Source organism: Oratosquilla oratoria, chromosome 20, assembly GCF_046742065.1.
Source record: "Oratosquilla oratoria isolate Oo_2021 chromosome 20, ASM4674206v1, whole genome shotgun sequence".
NCBI lineage: Eukaryota > Metazoa > Arthropoda > Malacostraca > Stomatopoda > Squillidae > Oratosquilla > Oratosquilla oratoria.
In genome coordinates, this window is record NC_134796.1 from 51,513,854 (window position 1) to 51,528,033 (window position 14,180).

Here is a 14,180-nt window from a genome sequence, read left to right on the forward strand (position 1 = left end):
GAAGGCGTGACCTTGCTACAATTGTATGGGTAATATTGGGTCACATGAAGAATTGTTACCCCAGAACGCCCACATGAATGATCTTTACCCCATGAGATCCCACCTGAAGAATTGTCACGCCCAGTACGCCAAATATCAACAGTGCAATAAATATTAGGTTAGGTTAGGCTAGGTTAAGTTGAATGAGGGTTATACTTATTGTCATCAACGTATACAACCAAAGAATCGTAAACCAAGGATGGCCCACATGAAGAATTGTCACCCTAGGATACCCCACATAAAGAATTGTCACCCTGTCGAAGAATGGGGTAACAATTCGTCAAGTGATCCGTAATATTTCATGTGCATCTTCATACATTGAACCAATTGTATTGTAATTCCACAAATGAATGACCTCAATAGCGAGTCCAACAACCGAGAGAATCAATCACCTCTTTTAGGCCAGCAGCCAGGACAAGGACATTACCTGCCCAGTCCCGGCCTAGTAAGGCGACACCAGTTCTGGCGATAGTACCTCGTCCTGTAATTCTGTGCTGTTGCAAGAATCGCCTGATACAATGTTAAAGCTAAATTACCTGGCAACCACATGTACATCAAACGGAACAGAAACACAAGACTCATCTGGTATGTAATCTTCACAGTGACTAGGCGGGATCACGATGATCCAGCATAGGTGAGTTTCTGTTTGGTTTCGATGAGTGATGAAAGTAGAGTGTATGATGGACTGGGTCTGTGGTCCTGCATTGTTTGGCATTTTCATGTTGCGTGTTGTTGCCTCTGCCTAATGTAGTTACTCACCTTTTCGCCCAACTACACACTATTGGACATATCGAGTTTTACCAGTGTCTGATGATTGAAGTAACGTGAGATCCTATCGCCACCCTTGTAGTACTGCTTCGCGCTTCACATTGTCAGCCTTTGAAGTCTTTGGGGTGGTATTCCGTCCGTTATTGACGCACCTGAGGTGGATCTCCACTGAGGTCATCCAGCTCTGTTCCCTCCATAGTCCAGTGTAGTAAGATGATGCTGGAGTTAGAGTTTGAGTATCCTGGGGTGGGTGGTCGGTCCGGAATCATGGCCATCCATGCGTCCAAGTGGTATTTGAAAGTGCTGGGTGATACACCACTCAGGTTCCTGAGTTTTGTCGGGATGCAGTTGAAGAGTCATGTTATATTGTAGGTGAAAGTGGTGTATCAAGGTCCTAATTCTTTGAGATGTTCCAGGGGTGGTCCTGACATAACACAGCCTTCCTCTTCTTGGGTGGGTCTTTTCTGTAATGTTGACATTAGGGACCCTGTTTTCTAAACTCTTCCAGGTATGGATGGTGTTGTACCTCTCCCTGCGCCACTGGAGAGATGTAGTTTTACAAGTCATTCCCAGTAGCTAAGGTGTTCTATCCCTTGGATCTTGTGAAGGATCGCTGTGGGCCCTCAAGCTCTGTTATTTCTGAAATTTTGTGTGGGGACCAGAGTTGGCAGCAGTATTCAAGATGGGGTAGCACCAAAGATTTCCATAATTATGCACTCTTCACTTCTTGTGTGGAAAGTTCTTAGGATCCAGCCTGATCTGCCTTGCTTTCCCTGTTATTTTTGTGATGTATGAGAAGGTGGTATTTTTGCTCATATTCACTCCAAGGTCCTTTACCACCTCCTTTGCCTCAATATCTTTTTGGCCACAAATGTATTTTGTCGAGCATATAAAGTTTTCTAGCTTCCCATACCATATACACTCAAACTTCTCCCCATAGAGACCATGTTGTCTCCACCCAATTCAGGATCCTGTCCAAGTCTTGTAGTAATTACGAGTCTTGTTGTGAACAGATTTTCTTGGATATACTTGTGTTATCAGCAAAAGATGTAGAAGCGGAGTGCTCCAGGTCCTGGTCTATGTCCCCATTCATGATCAGGAAGAGCATGGGCCCAGCACTGAGCCCTGAGGGACTCCACTGACGACGCTGCTGGTGTCTGACAGTTTACCTTTCACAACTATATATTCATTGTTCTCTGTTGGAGAGGAAACTATGTAGCTATTGTCTTAGTTTGTCACATATCATGAGAGCTTTGATTTTGCGAAGGAGAATTCCATGGTCCACTTTATCTAAAGCTTTTGTGAAGTCGAGATATATGACATCATTGTTTTCTCCATCTTGAATATCCTGTAGTACTTTCTCGTAGTGAGTCAGCAGTTGTGAAAGGGAGGAAGATATCACTGTAAATGATGGGTCTACTGGCCCCATCAAGGTATGAGGTATGATGCAACAAAATAGTCATTTTTTTCCTTCACATTTTTATGCAATTTTTATGGATTTCTATGGTCTTAGGCAATCTGAGATGTCCTCAGAATCTCATTTTCGAATCATACTTCATTAGCTTGTAAAGAGTACATTAGAGAAGAGCATAAAAACCTTTTCAGCATGCATACAGTTTCTTAGAGGAGGCACAATCATCGCAAGACTTTAGATATCTACCCTCAAGGCCAACTTGGAAGTCAGCCTCTTTTCTTTTTATGATGCTTCCCTCTTGAGGTAATTCAGCTGGGCTGATATACTATTGCCGTCAGCTGCCCAAGGTACAGCTGCATGAGGAATAGGTGGCTCATCTGGGACCCCTTTCAGGAACTTTTTCAAAGCTCTCTTGAAGACTTCAGAACTACACATTCTCCCACATTCTTCCATTGTTCCCTGCATTTTTCTCAGTTGCTATCAGGCAGTATATGATATATATATGACATACAGGTAATCTTGCAGGTGACAGCAGCAGCAGCAAGGGAGAGCAGTGTTAGTGCCCCTGCAGAGGTGGTTCATCTGAGCCAGAACCCAGCAGTGCCCCTGTTTCCCACCCAGGCCCTGCTAATGATGCTCCTTAGTAAAGACCCAGGAGATGGACTGTAAGTGTTGCAAATTGTTATTTATATTGGTATACTGCCATCATGTACTGTGTCTTGCTGCATTACTTCTGACCCAGGTCAGTGGGCAGGAGACAGGGATGATTCTTCATCCACAAGAGTGGTGGATGGGAGTGGAATGGGTGAAAGATAGGGGCGACACTTCATCCATGGTGAGCTAAGATGAGAGGGAAACTAGGGTGGGAGTGGGTGCATATCTTTTAACATGACTACCTCCCTTATAAGGGGGTAAAAACCCTTGGTATATAGGTAGACTATCATTATCATAATCATCATCATCACCATCATCATAATCATCATCATCATCATCACCATCATCATCATCATCATCATCAGCCACAAACATTTCACTGCAGGACACATGCATCTCCCAAATTCCTCCACTGTTCACTATATTTTTCTTAGCTGCTATCAGGCAATGTAGGGTACCTATGTGACATATAGGAAATCTTGTAGGTGACAGCATCAAGGGATAGCAATGCCAGTATCCCTGCTCCCCATCCAAGCCACAGCAATGATGCTCCCCCGTAAAAACCTGGAGATTCACTCTTAAGTGGTGCAAATTGGTGTTATGTATACTTATATACTGTGTCTTGGTGCATTGCTTCTAACAATCTAATTATTTTACTATCTAACAATCTATATATCTAAAAACCTATCTGACAATCTAACAGTCTAAATATATATCCATCTAACAATCTAACAACCTATCAGTCTAATAATCTAACAATCTACCAAACAGTCTGTGGTATGAATGTGGTGCACGGAGTCAAACATCGCCATGTAGAAGGGGGCGACTGGACGTTGGCTGATGAATATGGTCAGTGTGCATGTGGAGAGAACGAGGGAAACAGGACTCCACAGCAGCCACGGCCGCCCTCGACTTGCGAGTGAGACGGTGGCTGAATTGGAGCAGGTGACCAAAATGACAAAAAAAAAAAAAAAAAAAAAAAAAAAAAAATCTCAAAGGGCACCCAGTAATTTTAACGAAAATCCGAAGGTCACCGATTTGACCCAGAGGTACCTTACAGAGAGAGAGTTGGGCACAGTGCATGGCGAGATAGACGCGAGTAGTCTGGGCCCAAGGGCGTGGCCTTTTCACCTATGCTTCACCTTTTGGCCTCTGACGCCCGTACTGTTGGCCTGAGCGATGTCCAAGTGGATTCCACAGCACCCCTAGCCACCCTCGACCTGTGAGTGAGATGGTGGCTAAATCGGAGCACATGACAAAAATTACCCAAAATCGAAAATTTTCAAGTAGAACCCAGCAATTTTGACAAAAATCCGAAGGTCACCGATTTGGCCAAAAGTTACCCCACAGGGAGAGAGTTCGATACAGTGCACGGCGAGGTAGATGTGATGAGCCTGGGCCCAAGGGCGTGGCGGTGGTGCCCACCAAATTTGGGCCTTTTCACATGTTTTTCATCTTTGGGCCTCTGGTGCCCGTGCTGTTGGCCTGGGCTGTGTCCAAGTGGACTCCACAGCAGCCCTTGCCGCCGTCGACCTGTGGGTGAGATAGTGGCTAAATCAGAGCAGGTGACCAGAATGACCCAAAATCGAAAAAATCTCAAAGGGGACCCATGAATTTTGCCAAAAATCAGGAGGTTGCTGATTTGGTCCAAAGTTACCCACAGGGAGAGTTGGGCACAGTGCACGGCGAAGTAGACGCGAGGAGCCTGGTGTAGTGTTCTATAGCCAACACGCATAGTGCCCCCTTAAATGACTCGTGACCACCAAGTACCAGGTCAAGACTATGGTCACCCCTTAGCACGGCACTTCTATCCATTTATTTTATATATTTATATATGTATGTTTTCACTCCAACAATGTCATTTCTCTTGTAGATAGAATAAAAAAAAAATCCGTATATCCTATAAGGATATATATGTATTGTACAAAGATTGTAAACTATTGTATACCAAAATCAAAGAATTAAGAATCTTATCACCATTGTTGTACATACTATCACTGGCATTTTGAATGGACAGAGAGAACCGAGCAAGTGGGGCTGCCCCACATCTATCATATCTCTAACTTCCTTCCGTTTCATTCTTTCCTTCCACTAAACCCCTAATCCCCCCCCCCTCCCATCTTATTTACCCTGCCCTCTAAATAATGGACAGAGATCAGTCATGGGATTGACTTTAAACATCCTAACTATTATTCTGGAAGATAGCTGTTCTTTAAGGAATAGTACCAGCCGTTAACGCCGAGCACGGAAGTGTTCATCCCAAGTGTGCGTAAAGGTAAATATACCGCGGCGAACTAAATGTTTTGACAGGTACATTCCAACGATAACACCAGCTGTCGCCACTGAGCACGGAAATGCTCATTCCAAATAAGGCCAAGGGAATCATACCACGGCGAGCTCAGTGGTGTGTTCTGACCCCCCTTTTGAAAAACTTCCCTTACTTTTCTCTCCCTGCCACTCGATTCAGGCTGGATACTAGCTTACTTCACACTGGACTCGAAGCAACATTGGCAACCTTGGAGCAGACCTACATTGTCGACCAGGAGAGGAGTCTACACCAGGCCGAAGGGCGTGGCGTTGGCACCAACCAAATCTGAGCCTTTTCACCTATTTTTTCACTTATGGGCCTCTGTCGTCCGTACTGTTGGCCTGAGCGTTGTCCAAGTAGACTCCACAGCAGCCCTGGCTGCCCTTGATCTGTGGGTGAGATGGTGGTTAAATCGGAGCACGTGACCAAAGTTACTCAAAACCGAAAAAAATTCTAAGTGCTTAACCCAGCAATTTTGACAAAAATCCGAAGGGAACCGATTTGGCACAAAGTTATCCCACAGGGAGAGAGGTACAGTGCACGGCGAGGTATACTTGAGGAGCCTGGGCCCAAGGGTGTGGTGGAAGGGCGTGGCGGTAGCGCCCCCACCAAATTCGGGCCCTTTCACCCTTTTTTCACTTTTGGGCCTGTGGCGCCCGTTCTGTTGGCCTGACCTGTGTCCAAGAGGACTCCACAGCAGCCCTGGACGCTCTCGACCTGTGAGTGAGGTTGTGGCTAAATCGGAGCAGGTGACCAAAATAACCCAAAATCGAAAATATCTCCCCACTTGGACATAGTGCACGCCGAAGTACACGTGAGGAGCCTGGGCCCAAGAGCGTAGCGGTGGCGCCTCAACAAATCTGGACCTTTTCACCTATGTTTCACCTTAGTACCTCTGGGCCCCATACTGTTGGCCTGAGCGGTGTCCCAATGGACTCTACAGCAGCCCTGGCCGCCCTCGACCTGTGAGTGAGATGTTGGCTATATCGGAGCACATGACCAAAATGACCCAAAATCGAAAAAAAAAGAAAAAAAAAAAAAGTCACCGATTTGGACCAAAGTTACCGCACAGGGAAACAGTTGGGCATTGTGCACGCCGAGGTAGATGTGAGGAGCTTGGGCCCAAGGGCGTGGCGGTGGCGCCCCAACAGTTTTGACGAAAATACAAAGGTCACCGGTTTGCCCCAAAGTTACCTCACAGGGAGAGACTTGGGCATAGTGCACGCAGAAGTAGATGTGAGGAGCCTGGGTCCAAGACGGGGCGAGGCGCCCCACCAAATTTGGGCCTTTTACCCTATGTTTCACTTTTGGGCCTTTAGCGCCCGTACTGTTGGACTGAGCGTTGTCCAAGTGGACTCCACAGTAGCCCTGGCCACCCTCGATCTGTGGGTGAGATGGTGGCTAAATCGGAGCACACGACCTTAATGACCCAAAATCGAAAAAAAAAAAAAAATCCCAAAGGGTAACCCAGGAATTTTGACAAAAATCCGAAGGTCATCGATTTGACCCAAAGCTACCCCACAGGGACAAAGGTGGGCATAGTACACGCCGAGGTAGATGTGAGGAGCCTGGGCTCAAAAGTGTGGCGATAGCTGGCGCCGCCCCAACAAATTTGGGCCTTTTCACCTATGTTTCACCTTAGGGGCTCTGGCACCCGTACTGTTGCCCTGAGCGGTGTCCAAGTGGACTCCACAGCAGCCCTTGCCGCCATCGACCTGTAGATGATATGGTGGCTAAATCGTAGTGGGAGACCAAAATGACTAAAAATCATAAAAATCTAAAGTTACCGCACAGTGAAAGAGTTGGGCACAGTGCATGGCAAGGCAGACGAGAGGAGCTTTACCCCAAGGGGGTCGCGGTGGTACCCCAACATATTTGGGCCTTTTCAGCTACTTTCCATTTTTGGGCCTCTGGCGCCTGTACTGTTGACCTTAGCAGTGTCCAAGCAGACTCCACAGCAGCCCTTGGCCGCCCTCGACTTGTGAGTGAGATGGTGGCTAAATCAGAGCAGGTGAACAAAATGACCCAAAATCGAAAAAAAAAAATCTTTAAGAATTTTTATGAAAATCCGAAGGTCACCGATATGGCCCAAAGATAACCAAATGGGAGAGAGTGGGGCATACTGCACGCCGAGGTAGATGTGAGGAGCCTGGGCCCAAGGGTGTGGCGGTGGCGCCCCACCAAATTTGAGCCTTTTCACCTATTTTTTCACTTTTGGGCCTATGGCGCCCATACTGTTGGCCTGAGCGGTGTCCCAATGGACTCGACAGCACCCCTGGCCGCCCTCGATCTGTGAGTGAGATGTTGGCTAAATCGGAGCAAATGACCAAAATGACCCAAAATCGAAAAAAAAAAAAATCCGAATGTCACCGATATGGCGCAAAGTTACCCCACAGGAAGAGACTTGGGCATAGTGCACGCCGAAGCACATGTGAGGACCCTTGGCCCAAAAGCGTGGAGGTGGCGCCCCAACAAATTTGGGCCTTTTCACCTATGTTTCACCTTAGGGCCTCTGGCGCCCGTACTGTTGGCCTGAGTGGTGTCCATGTGGATTCCACAGCAGTCCTTGCCACCCTCAACGTGTGGGTGAGATGGTAGCTAAATCGGAGCGGGAGACTAAAATGACCAAAAATCGAAAAAAAAACTCAAATGGGTAACCCATCAATTTTGACTAAAGACCGAAGATCACCGATTTGGCCCAAAGTTACCCTCAGTGGAAGAGTTGGGCATAGTGCACGCCAAGGTGAATGCAAGGAGCCTGGGCCCAAGAACGTGGCGGTGGCGCCCCAACAAATTTGGGACTTTTCACCCGTGTTTCACCTATGGGCCTCTGGCGCCTGTGCTGTTAGATTAAGCGGTGTCCAAGTGGACTCCTCAGCAGCCCTGGCCGCACTCGACCTATGGGTGAGATGGTGGTTAAATCGGAGCAGTTGACCAAAATGACCCAAAATTGGTTAACCCAGCAATTTTAACAAAAAAACGAAGGTCACCGATTTGACCTAAATTTACCACAAATTGAAAGAGTTGGGCATAGTGCACGCCGAAGTAGATGTGAGGAGCCTGGGCCCAAGGGCGTGGCAGTGGCGCCCCACCAAATTTGGGCCGTTTCACCCATGTTTCACCTCAGGGCCTCTGGCGCACGTACTGTTGGCCTGAACAGTATCCAAGTGGACTCCTCAGCAGCCCTGGCCGACCTCGACCTATGGGTGAGATGGTGGCTAAATCGGAGCGGTAGACCAAAATAACCAAAAATCGAACAAATCTCAACTGGGTAACCCAGCAATTTTGACGAAAACCAGGTTACCGATTTGGCCTAAAGTTACCCCACAATGAAAGAGTTGGGCACATTGCACGGCAAGGTAGACGAATGTCACCGATATGGCGCAAAGTTACCCCACAGGAAGAGACTTGGGCATAGTGCACGCCGAAGCACATGTGAGGACCCTTGGCCCAAAAGCGTGGAGGTGGCGCCCCAACAAATTTGGGCCTTTTCACCTATGTTTCACCTTAGGGCCTCTGGCGCCCGTACTGTTGGCCTGAGTGGTGTCCAAGTGGATTCCACAGCAGTCCTTGCCACCCTCGACGTGTGGGTGAGATGGTAGCTAAATCGGAGCGGGAGACTAAAATGACCAAAAATCGAAAAAAAAAACTAAAGACCGAAGGTCACCGATTTGGCCCAAAGTTACCCTCAGTGGAAGAGTTGGGCATAGTGCACGCCGAAGTATATGCAAGGAGCCTGGGCCCAAAAGCGTGGCGGTGGCGCCCCAACAAATTTGGGACTTTTCACCCGTGTTTCACCTATGGGCCTCTGGCGCCTGTGCTGTTAGATTAAGCGGTGTCCAAGTGGACTCCTCAGCAGCCCTGGCCGCCCTCGACCTATGGGTGAGATGGTGGCTAAATCGGAGCAGGTGACCAAAATGACCCAAAATTGGTTAACCCAGCAATTTTAACAAAAAACCGAAGGTCACCGATTTGACCTAAATTTACCACAAATTGAAAGAGTTGGGCATAGTGCACGCCGAAGTAGATGTGAGGAGCCTGGGCCCAAGGGCGTGGCAGTGGCGCCCCACCAAATTTGGGCCTTTTCACCCATGTTTCACCTCAGGGCCTCTGGCGCCCGTACTGTTGGCCTGAACAGTATCCAAGTGGACTCCTCAGCAGCCCTGGCCGACCTCGACCTATGGGTGAGATGGTGGCTAAATCGGAGCGGTAGACCAAAATAACCAAAAATCGAACAAATCTCAACTGGGTAACCCAGCAATTTTGACGAAAACCAGGTTACCGATTTGGCCTAAAGTTACCCCACAATTAAAGAGTTGGGCACATTGCACGGCAAGGTAGACGAGAGGAGCCTGGCCCCAAAGGGCGTCGCGGTGGTACCCCCAACAAATTTGGGCCTTTTCACCTATTTTTCACTTTTGGGCTTCTGACGCCCGTACTGTTGATCTTAGCAGTGTCTAAGCGGACTCAACAGCAGTCCTGGCCGCCCTCAACCTATGGATGAGATGGTGGCTAAATCGGAGCAGGTGACCAAAATGACCCAAAATCGAAAAAAAATCTCAAAGGGAACCCAGGAATTTTAACAAAAATCCGAATGTTTGGACCAAAGTTACACAGGGAGAGAGTTGGGCACAGTGCACGCCGAGGTAGATGTGAGGAGCCTGGGCCCAAGGGCGTGGCGGTGGCGCCCCACCAAATTTAGGCTTTTCACATATTTTTCAGTTTTGGGCCTATGGTGCCCATACTGTTGGCCTGAGCGGTGTCGAAGTGGACTCCACAGCAGCCCTGGACGACCTCGACTTGTGGGTGACATGGTGGCTAGATCGGAGACATGACAAAAATGTCCCAAAATCGAAAAAATCTCAAGGAATTTTAACAAAAATGTAAAGTCACCGATTTGGCCCAAAGTTACCTCACAGAGAGAGAGTTCGGAATAGTGATAGATGTGAAGAGCTTTGGTCCAAGGGCGTGGCGGTGGCGCCCCACCAAATATGGGCCTTTTCAAATATTTTTCACTTTTGCGCCTCTGGCTCCCATGCTGTTGATCTCAGCGTTGCAACCCCACAAAAGCCCTTGCCACCCTCGACGTGTGGGTGAGATAGTGGTTAAATCGGAGTGGGAGACCAAAATGACCAAAAATCGAAAAAATCTCAAATGGGTAACCTAGCAATTTTGACGAAAGACCCAAGGTCACCGATTTGGCTTAAAGTTACCCCACAGGGAGAGAGTTGGGCATAGTGCACGCCGAGGTAGATGTGAGTAGCCTGGACCCACGAGCGTGACGGTGGCGCCCCAACAAATTTGGGCCTTTTCACCTATGTTTCACCCGAGGGCCTCTGGCGCCCATACTGTTGGCCTGAGCGGTGTCCAAGTGGACTCCTCAGCAGCCCTGGCCGCCTTCGACCTGTGGGTGAGATGGTGGCTAAATCGGAGCAGTAGATTTTTTTCGATTTTGGGTCATTTTGGTCATGTGCTCCGATTTAGCCACCATGTCACCCATGGGCCGATGGCGTCCAGGGCTGCTGTGGAGTCCACTTCGACACCGCTCAGTCCAACAGTATGGGCGCGAGTGTCCCAAAGGGGAAACATAGGTGAAAAGGCCTAAATTTTGTGGGGCGCCAACACAACGCCCTTGGGCCCAGGCTCCTCACATCTACTTCGGCGTGCACTATGCCCAACTGTCTCCCTGTACTGTAACTTTGCATGTTGGCTACAGAACACTACACCAGGTTCCTCGCGTCTACTTCGCTGCGCACTGTACCCAACTCTCTCCCTGAGGGGTAACTTTGGGCCAAATCGGTGACCGTATTTTCGTCAAATTTCCTCTGTCATTTAGGTTATGTGCTCCGATTTAGCTAATATCACACCCACAGATCGAGGGCGGCCAGGGTTGCTGTGGAGTTCACTTGGACACCGCTCAGGCCAATAATATGGGCGCCAGAAGCCCAAAAGTGAAACATAGGTAAAAAGAACAAAATTTGGTGGCGCCACCGCCACGCTCTTGGGCCCAGACTCCTCACATCTACTTCGGCGTTCATTATGCCCAACTCTCTCCATGTGGGGTAACTTTGGGCCAAATCGGTGACCTTTGAATTTTCATCAAAATTGCTAGGTCCTCTTTGAGATTTTTTCGATTTTGGGTAATTTTGGTCATGTGCTCTGATGTAGCCATCACCTCACCCTAAGGTAGAAGGCATCCAGGGCTGCTGTGGAGTCCAATTGGACACCGCTCAGGCCAACAGTATGGGCGTTAGAGGCGCAAAAGTGAAAAATAGGTGAAAAGGCCCTAATTTGTGTGGGCGCCACCGCCACGCCCTTAGGCCTAGGCTCCTCACAACTAACTCGGCGTGAAACATGACCAACTCTCTCCCTGTGGAGTAACTTTGGGCCAAATCGGAGACCTTCGTATTTTTGTCAAAACTCCTTTGATATTTTTTTTCGATTTTGGGTCATTTTGCTCATGTGCTCCGATTTAGCCACCATCTCACCCACAGGTCGATAGGGGCCAGGGCTACTGTGGAGTCCACTTGTACACTGCTGAGGCCAACAGTACGGGCGCAAAGGCCCAAATTTGTTGGGGCGCCACCGCCACGCCGTTGGCCCCCAGCTCCTCGCGTCTACCTTGCCGTGCACTGTGCCCAACTCTTTCACTGTTAGGTAACTTAAGGCCAAGTCGGTTTTTTTGTTATTTTGGTCTCGTGCTCCGCTTTTGCCACCATCTCACCCATAGGTTGAGGGCTGCTGTGGCGTCCAGTAGGACACCGCTCAGGACAAACAGTAGGGGCGCCAGAGACCCAAAATTGAAAAATAGGTGAAAAGGCCCAAATTTGTTGGGAGCCATCACCACTCCCTTGGGCCCAGGCTCCTCGAGTCTACGTCGCCCTGCACTGTAACTCTCTCCCTGTGGGATAACTTTGTGCCAAGTCGCTTACCCTCGGATTTTCGTCAAAATTGCTGGGTTAAGTACTTAAGATATTTTTTTCGTTTTTAAGTAACTTTGGTCACATGCTTCGAATTAGCCACCATCTCACCCACAGGTCGAGGGCGGCCAGGGCTGCTGTGGAGTCTACTTGGACAACACTCAGGCCAACATTACGGACGACAGAGGCCCAAAAGTAAAAAATAGGTGAAAAGGCCCAGATTTGGGCCTGGTGTAGACTCCTCTCCTGGTCGACAATGTAAGTCTGCTCCAAGGTTGCTAATGTTGCTTCGAGTCCAGTGTGAAGTAAGCTAAGCGTCCAGCCTGAAACAAGTGGCAGGGAGAGAAAGATATGGAAAGTTTTTTTCAAAAGGGAAGTCAGAACACACCATTAAGCTCACCGTGGTATGATTCCCTTGGGCACATTGGGAATGAGCACTTCCGTGCTCAGTGGCGACAGCTGATGTCGTCGGAATGCACATGTCAAAACATTTAGTTCGCCGCGGTATATTTACCTTTACGCACACTTGGGATGAACACTTCCATGCTCAGTGCTAACGGCTGGTACTATTCCTTAAAGAACAGCTATATTTCAAAATAATAGCTAGGATGTTGAAAGTCAACCCCATGACTGATCTCTGTTTATTCAAAATACCGATGATACTTTGTTGTTAGTATGGAATAGTTTACAATCTTTGTATATTACATATATATCCTTCCTACGAAATATTCAGAAACATTTTTTATTCCATTTACAAGAGAAATTAAATTGGACTGAAAACGTACATATATATATATATCAGAAGACAGGGGTGAATGGAGAATGGTTGTATATGGATGATGTGAGGTAGTATGTGTGAGCAAAATTTGACGCAGCCCGAAGGGATTTCTCTCCGTCTTCTCCTTTTATGCATGGGGGGACGGAGAGGGGGGGAGGTCGCCGATTTAATGAAGCGGCCTTGCTGTGGATGTGCTGTGTCTTGCGACACTGCTTCTGACCCAGGGCAGTGGACAAGGTGCAGGGATGACCCGTCATCCAGGAGGTGCTAAGATGAGAGGGAGGGTGGAGGGGTGTGGAGTGTATTCAGGGATGGAAGGGGTGGGAATGATTTTATGCCTTTTCTTTTTTGGCTACCTCCCTTGTATGGGGGAAAAACCCTTGGTATATATTTCACTTCCCTCCACCCTCTTATCTTGGCACCTCCTGGATGACGGATCATCCCTGCATCCTGTCCACTACCCTGGGTCAGAAGCAGTGTCGCAAGACACAGCACATCCACAGTAAGGCCGCTTCATAAATTCGGCGACCCCCCCCCCCCTCTCCGTCCCCCCATGCAGAAAGGGAGAAGACGGGGAGAAATCCCTTCGGGCTGCGTCATTTTCTTTTCTTTCTTTTTTTTCTTTTTTCCTCATACATACTTCCTCACCCCCCATCCCCCACCCACTCCCCCTCATGCATCACAGCATCATCTATACACAACCCCTCTCCATTCACCCCTATCTTCTGTCCTCTCCCGTCCTTCCTCAACAGACATTCCTCTCTTTTGTAATGCCCCTTTCACCCCATCCATCCACCTCATCCTAGGACGGCCCCTCATATTCATTCATTCCACCTCTGCCTTCCACACTTCTTTTACTAATCTTTCTTCACTCATTCTTTCCATGTGTCCAAACCATCCTAATACCCTTTCATCAACCCTATCTCCCAGTTCCCTTTCCACCCCTGTTCTCCTCCTCACCTCATTTCTCACTCTAGCCTAGTAACCCCTATCATACTTCTCAGACTTTCATCTCAAACACATTCAAACTCCTCTCTTCCTCTCTCATGTTCCATGTTTCTGCCCCGTACAATGCTGTTGGCGCAATCACTCCTTCATATAACCTCCTCTTAGCATCCATTCCCAGATGTCTATTTCTCATTACACTTTTCAATCCACCAAGGCATTTACTCGCTTCTCTCAATCTACATTCTACCTCCACCCCCACTCCTCCCTTTCCTGCCACATTTGCACCCAAGTATCTAAAATTATCCACTTCCTCCAGTCTTTCACCCTTAATGCTCACCTCCAGCCTGCTGT